The sequence below is a fragment of the Aythya fuligula genome, chromosome 5 (genome assembly GCF_009819795.1).
Source record: "Aythya fuligula isolate bAytFul2 chromosome 5, bAytFul2.pri, whole genome shotgun sequence".
In the NCBI taxonomy this organism is placed as follows: Eukaryota; Metazoa; Chordata; class Aves; order Anseriformes; family Anatidae; genus Aythya; species Aythya fuligula.
In genome coordinates this window covers 15,868,135-15,880,192 of record NC_045563.1, presented here as the reverse complement: position 1 = coordinate 15,880,192, position 12,058 = coordinate 15,868,135, and positions in this window count along the sequence as shown.

Below are 12,058 nucleotides of genomic sequence, written 5' to 3'. Positions count from 1 at the left end.
CATAAGTAAAGTTATTTAACTTCCTTCACTTCAAACATTTATGCTTGGGAAATGGATATTATCCAACCAGGTCACTGCTATTGCTTTTGTTTAAATTTCTCTGAGAGAGAGAAATGGAAGTGGGTCTTGGGGGAACATGGGGAAAGACACAGCAGATGCTTGCAGCACAGTTTCAGGGCCTTTTATGCCTATAAAACACCAGCAGGGCTTGGGTTATAGCAGTGCAGCTTTGGCTGTTCCATCAGACCAGCAGGAAGCAAGGACAGTCCCCTTGGGCCGTGCTCTCTGTTCTCGGCCTGCAGATCCCCTGCTCACATGCAGGCTGAGGCCAGACAGAGTGTCTGCTGATTTACTCTGCATGCTGCGCTCTTTGTAGTGCTTAGCTGGCCTTGAGGTTACCGGGAGAAAATAACTTTCTGTTTAATGTAAACTCCTACTTAATAAGTGGAAAAACTTTTGAATACTTGGAAGACCTCTGACTAGTTCTCCTGCTTTGCTAGCTGCCTCAGGCTGCCAATGCAAAGGGAGGCTGGATGCTGCAGCCAGGTGGTTGATGCCAGGCTAGAAGCACACATAAGGGGAACTGAGTGGGAGAGCTCCCTGGCATTTTGTGGTGAGCTGAGCCTCCCAGCCCCATTGAGCCTTGTCCCAGGCTTAGCACAGTTTCTCCTCTCTGTGAGTGCAGGCAAGCCCGCCTCTGTCACACTCTACTCCTCTTCCCCATCCCTGCAAGGCAGAAATTGATGAACACTCAATTTGATTTTGGATGAGTGTCTCATGACCAGCAGGAGTCACAGCCCCATGCATGCAGACAAGGAAGTAATACATGTTTACCACATACACCATGTCCTTTGGTATTGGGAAGGCATCTTCAGTAAAGCCAAAGCTGATGGGGGATGGAGTCCCAGGCTTCAAGTCATGGTGACCTGACGGAGCTTCCCTCCAAGGCCAGGGAGGAAGAGCCAGGGCCAGGCTTCTCACTCGAGGCTTCAAAAATGGCATGGTGATTGACCTGAGCTCGGGTTTAGGCCAGCCCTTAATACACATCAGTTCTGTTTAACTGGTAATATTTCTTTGCAAATGGATAAACCAGGCAGCTCTGGAGGCAATGGTTACACTTTAAACTGGTTGTTTATTTTTTTGTGAAGTGGCTCTCTGCTGTTTTATGGAACAAAAAATGTACTTTCTGCAGCTGTTCTCAGTCAACGTTTATGAGATCTGTAATGCTGTAGTGTCTAGCTAGTGTCTGACTACTCCTATGGATTAATCAGACCCCCAAAAAATTTACTCTAAATTTCCTACATATGTTTTGGTTTTACTCTGGGGAAATCTTTTTCTGGGGTTTACAATATTTGTTTCTTTTCCTGATGTACCATTTTGCAGGTTTTGCATCTTGCACTGAAAAAAAAAAAAAAAAAAAAAAAAGATTTCCCATGTCATTCCTGTGCACTCTGCTTTGGAAATTACTCCATGAAGCTTGACATTTTTTCATGATTTAAATGCTTAGATCCCTGGCAGGGGGTGTTGTCATCAGGGGATAATCACCACCCCAACAGAGATGTGAAGTACAAGGTGTAAATGAGTACCTGGGACTCCTAAAGGCAGTGTTACCCTGCAACACCCACAGCTGTTGCTCCTGGAGGCACTTTAGCAACATCTTGGCTGGTAGTCCTGAAGCATCTTAGCCAGCAACAGCTCCAGGAGCCATCTTAGAGGTATTGGGGAATGTCTTGGTTTTCCATATAAATCATTTAAATAAATTACCGTGACAGCTGGTAAGTGTCTGATACTAAAATGTCTTAAATGAATATACAAAGATAATTCTTTTAAGCACTTGCCATCATGCCATGGTCCATTAGACCACTGCTATTTAATTATGGGAAAGGGGCAGTGGCAAGGAGAGTCTGGTTGTGAAAGGACTTTGTATTTGGTCTGGGAGGCAGCCAGCGCATGGACTGAAGGGCAAAATGGGACCACTACACATTCAGAGGAAGTTGAAGGATCCCAACATGCCCAGCCCACTGCCTGCTCTGTCCTTTAGGCATGGCCAAGGTGGCTTCAAACAGATTGTTGAGGAAAGCTTGTCAGCATGCACAGACTTCTGTGCAAGTCTTTTTTGCTGCTGTTTTGCCAGGTCCTGGTGCTGCTGTTGCAGGAGATCTCCTGGCCTCACTCCTTTCACATTTCAAGGCAGGCATCAGCCTCTGCTCTGCAGGAGAGGCTTCATCTGCATCCATCAACCTGTGAGACTGACAGTGGCGCCTGATGTGCATGGTGACTGCAGTCTGCATGAGGCTGAGAGATGCACATGTTCTGTTTAAAATCTAAAGGGATACCACAGCCTTTTTCCCATCCTTCTTGCTTGTGATGGGACAAGGGTTTTGAAAAGTCACTGGAAGGGCTTGGATGCTGCTGGTTTGGAAGGAGAGCAATAGGGCAAATCTTCTGTGCTTGAGATTACTTCTGAGAGCAGGTTGCTGAGAAATAAAAAGACAACGCTATGGACAATGTGGCTTACACTGTGTTCAAAATGCTGTAAAGCCAGGGTCTCCCAGGTGTGGACAATGAGGCCTTGCAGAGAACTCACTACTTAGCACACCTGGCTGTGACTCACGATTTATGGCTGATAAAATTAGAGGAGAAGGCATGTTTTGTGATTCATACTCCAAGCTGCATCCATTGTGCATACTCTTGCAAAACAGCTGGAGGCTGTACGTGATCAGAAAGGGCCTAGCTGACAGCAGTGTGCACGGGCCCTGCTGACGCCGCTCTAGGGATGCTTCTGCCAGCCCTTTCACCATCTATGATGTCCCCAGCACAGAAGAGAGCAGTGCTGTCAGCTCTCCATCACCCACAACTGCCTTACCCACTGTGTATTAGCTGCTGCACAAAAAGGGTCACAAAAAGCCATTGTGGTGCCGGCAGAGCTAATTAGCCCTGCTAGACCTGCTCAGGTACCTCTGGCATAGCACATTTTCCCTTTTCTGAAGCATTCCAGAAGGGAGTTTGTGACCCAAGACCTGTGGCTGGTAAGCACCAGCTGAGGTGGGAGCAGGGCTAGCATGCTGGAGCTGAGGTCCTGAAGAGAAGGGGCTATGGGCTGGGGCATGGTGGTATGCTGAAGAAGATGTAAAGGTGTAATGGTGAGTCTGAAACACTTGCAGTGTTCACAGTAAGGAGGTCTGGTGAAGGGCATTTTGAGTCTTGAAAGTGTTTTGGATGTAGGAAGCTTGGCACCTGGAACCAAGGGTGGACTGGGTACCATCTACACTCACCACCCCCCAGGGGCAGGAGCAGTGCTAGTGCAAGCTAGGGTTCATTCCACATCTGTAGTTCTCTTTCTGCTATGGCCATCTGCATGTGGGCTAGGCATCTCTTCTCCCTGGGTTTCTTTTTTCTTCTTCTCTCTTTTTTTTTTTTCTTTTTTTTTTTTTCTTCTGTCCTTTCCTATTCCAGTTCTATATCACAGATAGCCAGTTCCATAATACAGAAAGCCCCATGACACAAGCAGAGTGTGCACAAGAAGCCCTGTGGTTGTAGAGGTGCCCCTGTGTTAACTAAAGGAAGAAAAAAAGGTTAGGTCTGCAAATAAGTAAGCACAGTATACTCTGTATACTCTATCTTTCTGCCTTAGTGTGAGGCTTTTGTGCACAGGCAGGGAGAGCTTCCTTGCCATGAAAGCAGTAGAGCAATGTGTGCCCCAAAACTGTATGGGGGCATGTTAAGGTCCACCACCAGAAATGGTGGTGATGGAGCTGACTTACTTACCTTAAAAAAGTAGCCAGAGGGAAAGCCTGTAGGAAGTAAGAGCCATTATTTGCAGTGAATCTTGGCAAATAATGCATCTATCAGTACACACGCACTCCTCCACGCTTGAGAAAGTCTTTCTTATTTTTTTCCTCAATCTTCTGAAGAAGAGCCCTTTCATTATCTGCACGAAACAGTCTAACATCTATATCTCTGTTTGCATAAGGTTAGTGGGTGAACAAAAGGGGTGGGATGCAGCTCAAAGTCTTCAGCTGCTGGGCTGGGGGTGTCGGGGAGCTGCAGTGCCACCTAGGGTGGGGGCTGGCAGGCAGAGCCCTGGTAATGGCAATGAGAGTGGGACCAGACTGATCCCAGACACCTCCCTGTTTGATATGCAAAATGAAATGGGAGAACTCAGGATTATGCACTGAAAAATGGTGTCTATGTGTATTTAAATAAAGCAGGATGCATGAATTCATTATGATCTGAAAGCTCTTCAAACACTGCCTAAGTAGGTACAGCAGCCTTGGGTGAGCCTCAGGACTGGTTTCTGATGCATGTATTTGAGAAAGTTCCCTGGGTTTTTCACAGTGCCTACTTACAGCTGTAGAGCTTGAGATTGTAATGCGTAGCCATGCAAAATGAGGTATGCTAAATGAAGCCAAAATCTCTAAAAATATTTTCAGCCTAATTTAACTCTCAGTTATGGGTCTGCAAATCTCAGGACTTCCTATCCACTCTGTAGACAGGAAACAAACTATGCTTTGGCTTAGTGCTTACCAGTGAAAAAGATTATAATAATAAATTGCTGTAGCAATAAGCATACATTCTTATGTTGCATGGAAAATAACCTTTCCATATAGCATAATTTTGAAGCTTAAATTGTTCACTATGTTCAGAAGACTGTTATGATCTTGTTTGAATCTCTGGCTTTATCTATTTATTTTTTTATTTTATTTTATTATTATTTTGTGGTTTGGGATCATGTAGAGGATTATTTTATCTTGCTGTGATTTTGATAAGACTGCAGGTAACAATCCTGGCAAAGAAACAGAATCAAAACCTGGTCTGTTGGATATTTGGTGATGTATATGTATGTAGGAAAGCAAGAAAGAGTCATGTATCTGTGATCTAAATATCTCCACCCCTTTGTTTGGTTGTGCATATTGTCTTTATACTTTTGTGCATGAAGATAACTTATGTCTTCATCTAACTTTTCACCTGTGCTACTAAGGAAGCATTTTCATTCCCACACTGTAGGTTCCTCTCCAGTCTCAGGCAGGGTGCAAGCTGCAGACTGCAACAGCTTGCCAAATCCACAAAGCCTAGCTTTAGCTTTCCAAACCCTCCTGGCAGCTCTGGTCATTAGCAAGACAAGCTGTCTGCAGCTTTAGCTCTCAAACCCTCCCAGAGCTAACACAGAGCACAAGATGCAACAAGCAATTGTCACCCAGTTGGCAAAAAGACAGGTTCTTCCCTGTGGCCCCACAGCTGTGGCCATGGTGGGACCTGCACTTGGGCTCCAGCCTGTCTCCTCCAGCCAGCGATCCTTCTGCCATCACCAGCCTGGGCTGCAGGGTGTCCTGCAGCTTGGAGTCCAGCTCTCACAGATGAGCAAGACAGGATGCACTACTGCTTCACCATGATCCCTCACATATTGCTTCTGACATTGAATGAGTGCCCTCAACCTCCCTCCCTTTGTAGGACAAGTTCCTGGTTTCGGACCAAGTCCCTGAGAAGGGAAGTCCTTTCAAGTCCTGTTTTCAAGAGCAGCTCAGCTCACGGCACATCCCCAGACACAGACAATGTGCATTTTAAAGGCAGTTTTTCATTTCTAGGAAGAAAAGGTCATGAATATCAGTCACTCTCAAATTCAAATGGCTGTTTCTTCCTAATCAGGAAGGTGAAATGTCTCTGGTTGTTCTCTGAATCTAGTGTTTTGCTTTGGGGGTCTCAGAGATGCCCAATGTCATCATGCACACCCCCAAAATGAACTGGGTTCACTATCTGGGGCCAGGTCTCTTATTAGAAGTCCCATGAGCTGGACACCAGGCAAAGGCCTGTTCTTGTCCTGTACTTGTCTGCAGTGTGGCGCAAGTCACTGGAGATAAAAGACCAAGAGACAAGGGAATAAGGGATGTACCTCAGGCCCTGACCCTACCCACACTGTGGGAAGTAAATCACTGCTGCCATGCTGGCAGGAGCTGAGTTGTTCTGCCAGAGTGATAGAAAGTGAGCAAGAAAGAGCTAAAGCTAAAAAAACCTAAACTGCCTTTGTTCCGCAGCCAAGGTTTGATGAAGACCCTACACTTGGGTCTCCCCCATGTTACAGAGTGGGTACTTAATTTTCTGCTTGCAGTAGATGTTTGCAATGAATAAATACTTGGAAGGATATGGTGTGCAACTGGATCAAATTCAAGTTTAAACTTGCCCCTTGTCCAACAGTTTCTCAAAGTTCAGCCTCATCCCCCTGTGTTGTGAGGGTGTAACCATGGCTTTAGCTTTACAAAGGACACAGCTGTCTTGGTGAAACAGGGATAAAGCTCAAAAGTAAAGCCTGCTTGTGAAACTAGGGTGGGATGCAGGAGACTCAGAAAAATGGACACTGAAAGATTTTTATTTTTTTTTTCCCTGCTCCACAGACTAGAAATGCTGGGACCATCCACAGAGCATGTTGGCTCAACCACTGTTTCCCTGGGGTCACTCCCTGTTCCCAAGGCGGGCTCATTCCCAATTGCTCAGCACCTCCAACAGGGCCCTTGGGAGAGGGTTTGTCCCAGTGGGAAATAGGGAGCAATCCTGTTACAAAAGCAGCCTCACCATTAGGGCTGTGGTGCTTCCTGGAGGAGCAGGCCCTGTGCAGCCAGACAGACCTTGCAAGCAGAGTGGGTGCAGCACTCAGCGGTGCTCAGTGTCACCTTTCAGACACCTGGCCGTTCTTTGCCCAGCCTAGCAGGTCTTTCTGGCCTTCGGAGTGTTAGGGGGATCTGAATTTTGCAGGGATGAGCTGATCTTACACAGTTGCTCCCCCTGTTTGAGACAGAAGCAGTTCCCTTGCCGCACACACTTCACCCAAGCCCTCAAGACAAGTATCTGCCACACCAGGCAGGAGCCATGCCGCAGCACTGGCGCAGGCCCAATGAGGAGGCCTGGGTGCTGTGCTGGCCTGCAAGAGGCAGCCTGCAGTGCTGCACCTGGCTGTGTTGCTGATAACCTTCCCTGTTTATGTCCATTGTCTGTCACTTCAAGCTGCTGTACTCTATCTGCAATGTTCCTAAGAGCCCCAGGTCTTAAAATGTAAATGCTAAGCCATGGAAGTCAGTCAGGTGCCCTGAAATTTCTCCTGCTTGGTCTGCAGACCAGCTGCCCTGGCCGTGCTGCTGGCAGATGCCAGTTTTCACAGCAGTGCTGCTGTATTTTGAGGCTATGAATAAATTACTTGTCTTTTACCTTAGCCTGGCCTGAACTGGACAACCTGTGAAAACCAGGTAATAGGATCTTGTTTGAGAACATGGTAGATCCGTGGCCAGGGCACTTTTACAAGTGTTTTATCTCTGAAAGGTGAAGTTTCCCAGAGTAGCCAAAGGGCAGCAGGACAGGACATCACTTTGCTGCGTGAAGGAAGGGTGAAATGGCTATGAAATGGGTCAGGAGAGGAAGAAACCTTTCCAGGTGATAGCCCTGGCATGCTGGGACTGCAAAGGCACCTATTTAGAAAATGGTACATGGAGAGGTACTGCTGCTGAAATTTAGCAGGAGTAAGGCAATGACTGTGAGGGCCTGGGCCAGGCTTCTCTGCCAGCAGCAGTGAGAGGAGGGCATCCCTCAGTGCTCTGGTAACACACTTCTCACAGAGGTCCGTGGAGACCCAGCAAGGCCTCGTGTGTGGTCTGGTGCCCCTGAGCACTGGCAAAGGCAGGGTGCTGGCAAGGGAAACTGTCTCCTCCTGCCAACCACTGTTACATTTGTCTTCACAGCCAGCTGCTCCAGCTTTCATGCTTCACCCTTCTGGGCAGCCATGAACTGCCTCCTTTGCACCAAGTTTTCCGGCCAAGAGAAAGCAGCATTCCCTGGGATTCCCAGCTCTGAGATACTGAAACACCACAAAACCAAATGGATGAAGACAAGGGCATGGAGAGGGAAGGAGTTTTATTTATTATAAACTTGGACCCTGATCTGCATGACTGTAGCTCCTTTCTTCCTTTCACCTGAGCACAGGGAAGAAGTGACTCACAAGCCAGCAGATGTGGCCTTTCTGTACTGAATTTTCAGTTTGAGCAAAACTTTGCATAATCCTCTGTAAGGTGTTCGTGAACTCCTTGCATTTTCCAGTTACTTAAAGGTACTGTAAATTATAATGTAATTGAAAAATGAGTCTGTTTCTTAGAAATGAAGTGTAACCAATAGCCCCGGTCTGCTGACTTAATAGAGAAGCTTAACATCATTATATCTATATTAATAACAAGGCCAGTCAGCCATTAGCAAGAGGAGTTCATTCATTGCATCTCTCTGACACTTTCCAGCTTGCTTTTTTCATGGTAAATGAGTGTTGCTTGTGCTCATTTTCTATTCAGATAATTCCTATTAGCAAGATAAACACATGGGTGAAAGATGCTACTTTCCTCTACCTCTAAATAAGTGCTGTTAGCAATATGATGATAAGAGTAATATCAATCTGTGACAGATGAAAATAGAAAGACAAGAAAGACCCATAAAGAGAGTGGTTCTGGTGCAAGAGAGCAGAGAGAGCTCAGAAAGAGGGACCTGCAGCCCTGACCCAGAGGGCGTCAAGCCTTTTTAACACCCCACCCTGCACTAAAAGAGACTTGCTAATGGAGAGCAGCACCAGAGGGACTGGGACATGCAGGCAGACAGCTGAACTCACTGGAAGCTTATTGTGTTTAGCTTTATAGAAAGCTCATAGCCCAATCAATATTAGCCACATACTTTCCCACTGGTCTTTCATTCTGCCCCACAATCTTGTTTTGAATAAACACCTCAGCATTTGAGAGATTTGTCAGGCAGTCTGGATGTATTTCATTGACCATATGCACTTAATATAATCTTGATAGAGCACTGCAAAGGATCTGTTCCCTTTTCCTCATCACCAGCAGATATGTACTCAACAGGTTAGCTCACCTACTTCAGAAATTCATAGCTCTACTGGGCACTAGGTATTGCCAACTGAGCAAAGACATCACTTCAGTGGTATAAAATAATGTCATCAGGTGGTAGCTGCAGGACTTCCTCATATCTCCTCTTGCTTTCTCCATTCACCTGCTCCATGGGTACTGGGCATCCTTTGCTCATAATCAGTTAGCACAGTTTTTAAATCAACAACTAGATTATCTATAACTATATAACTATCATAACTAAACTAAACTCAGTGTGAAGCTTGATGCCTTTTTTCAGACCTAAAAAAAAGGATTTTTGTGTTCAAAAGCTTACTTTTTTTTTTTTTTTTTTTTTTTTCCAAAAGTACCAGTTGCACTGATATAATAAATTTCTGCAACCTTTTGCCTTGCTTCCATCTGCCTGAAGCAGAACAGTGTGAAGTCTGGTAAATGGTAGTTCTTAAGGAAAAAAGCTATTCACTTTCTGATGTGTAAAATGCAGATACAACTAACCAAAGTGCAGTGTTCTTTCATGTAAAATACACAGCAGTCAGAACTTATTTTTCCTACAAGCCTTCCTAGAAATGGATTATCTAAATCATCTTCCTGCAAATTGATATTTCCACTACCAAGCAATCTCTCCAGAGCCAACAAGCATTCAGCCTCTTAATGTTCACTGCAGTTTCTAAACACCAGGCTGATACAGCTTTTGTATTGCTGATTAGGGCTGCCTGCGCACCACAAACAGCATTTGTAAATATTTGTGAGAACCTCCAAATGCTGTTGGATTGATCCATGTTCCTGAGCCATACATCAGTTGCTATTTCATATATTGCTGGAAAGCTTTCCCTATGCCTTTATAATTATTGGAGAAATTGATGCTTGTGACTGAGACTCACTCCACACAGAAGCCTGAAGAAAAGGACAATAAGATCCTGGTATGTTAAGGCTTCTGTGTACTACAGTATCAAAAATAATGCTGAGTTGTTGATGGGCATGCTTGTGCATTAAAATACAAAGGCAATTTTACAAAAAAACAAAACCTGTTTTATTTATTTATTTATTTATTTATTAAATTTTGCTGGATTAGACTATGTTTCTGTTTTTCTTTATTCTCTCTCTCTCTCTTTCTCTGTACTAACAGCTAGTTCTGGGAAATGGGTTCGGATAACAAAATTACTTATTCCAGTGGTGATAACAGGTGATTAATTTTTTTTAAAAGTCGCTGTTAGATAATAATAATAATTTTAAAAAACCCCACAGATAATGGTGCTGATCATTTTGTAGGGACAGTTATTATTATTATTATTAATATTTTTTTCCTAGAAAAGCTTTGTAAATGGGGACCGTTTTATTCAAAGTATTTGGACCAGGTCTGCAGTGGCATTTTCAAACTCTACTTATTGCCTGTGCAGCTGGCGTGCGGCATTCACCCCGTGGTGGCTGGCTGCACTGGCCTGGATGTAATCTTGTTTGCGTAGTCAGTCACACACAAAACTGAGAATTACTCTACTGTATGAACAGGGTATTCATTACTTGCTACATCCCATTTTAAAGGTTTCATTCACCCAATCAAGAAACAAAGATGACATGGTGTGACCCAGCTGAACTGACACAAAATGAATTAACCCAGTAGCTGGAGCCTAGGCTACCTAAACATTTCAGGAAATCATAGCTGGATAAGTAATGAATAATTCTTAGAAGGAAAAATAGCTTTATTTTAGTCTTCAAGGAATTTCTGACAAGTGTACTTGCATAAATATGATCTAAAAGTATAGCAAGAAGAGAAGGGAGAGGCTAATGCATCTGTATCAAGCCACAGATACTGTTGTGCTAGAAATCCTTATTCAGCTGATCTTGTTCTCAAGGTGGCATACAGAAGTTAAACAACCAAAGTAGTTTGTGGAGTTTTATTCCTAGATACTGTAGGAGAACACTATGCTTATAGGTCAATTCAGATGACATAATAAGCCTTTCCAGATCTGTCACACCTTCCCTCAACACACATTTAGCAGTATCCCCAGTTTTGTTCATTGAGTTGCTTACACTGGAAGAGACCCTGCATGGAGAACAGGGTCTAGGCAAGGGTCTGGTGCAGACAGCCACCTTTACGTGAAGCAGTCCCAGCTGGTGTGGGACACATGGGTATCTGTGCTGCTTTTCTGAGCTTGTATCTGGATGCAATCACAACTAGAGTACACAAAATACCAGGTGTGTGCAAAACTCGAGAACAATCTTCTCTGTCAAAAATCAATCCATGTCTGCTTTGCCCTCAGAGTGACGTTGTAGAATGACAATCATGTTGTTGATTCTGAAAACAAAAAACAATAGTAATTGCAAATCTATACAAACTATAAGTAAAGCAAATTCCTGAAGAGCATGGGAAATTCCATGGAAAATAAAGATTCTGCTGAAATAAAATTCCCATTTGCAGACTTTTTACCAGGTCTTGGCTGGTCACTTCTCAACACTTTTATACCTGGAAGAACAGTTGATAAATTTCCATCTGTTCTGACAGTCTTCCAAATGTTAAATTTGTGCATATTGGTTGATTGATATCACTTACTTATTTAGGTTTTCTATGTTTTAGAGAAAGCTGTATCATTGCATAGCCATTTATCTCTCTTAAAACATTTGTTTCAAGGATCTGCTGCAGTTCACCACAGAAAAAGACATGAATGTGTGTTTAGAAGGAGAACTTACAACGTGTGGGTTATCAAGGCCTGAAAAGATGGCAAGTGGGTTCTAATGTTTGAAATGAATGTTGCTGGTTTCACTGGAAAATAAATCTTTGGAAATGTTCTGCAAACGGATGGGGTGCTTCCTTTTGTGGACAATATTCCTTCTGCTTTCCTTGCCTGTCATGATTTATACTTGCCTGATACTTCTGGTATCCATTTATTAGAAAACAGGGAAAGGATGCTTTCCATAATAGCTTTTTCATGTATAAAGTAAGGTCCAAAATGACTGATTTTTGCCTGGGTAAAGAATAGCAATTTCTCAGTCACTACTGTGGTCTGCATTTTATGATACTCTATCACTCTGAGCAGCTGTGGTCTAGTGTAGGGATTGCCCTTCTCCAGCAATAGGATTGTGTCCTCAAATGGCTGTAGATAAGCACACTCAGAGCCTTACTGAGAACATACCATCACATTTCCATTGGTAATGAGCAAGACATCTACAGCACTTTCTGTCTG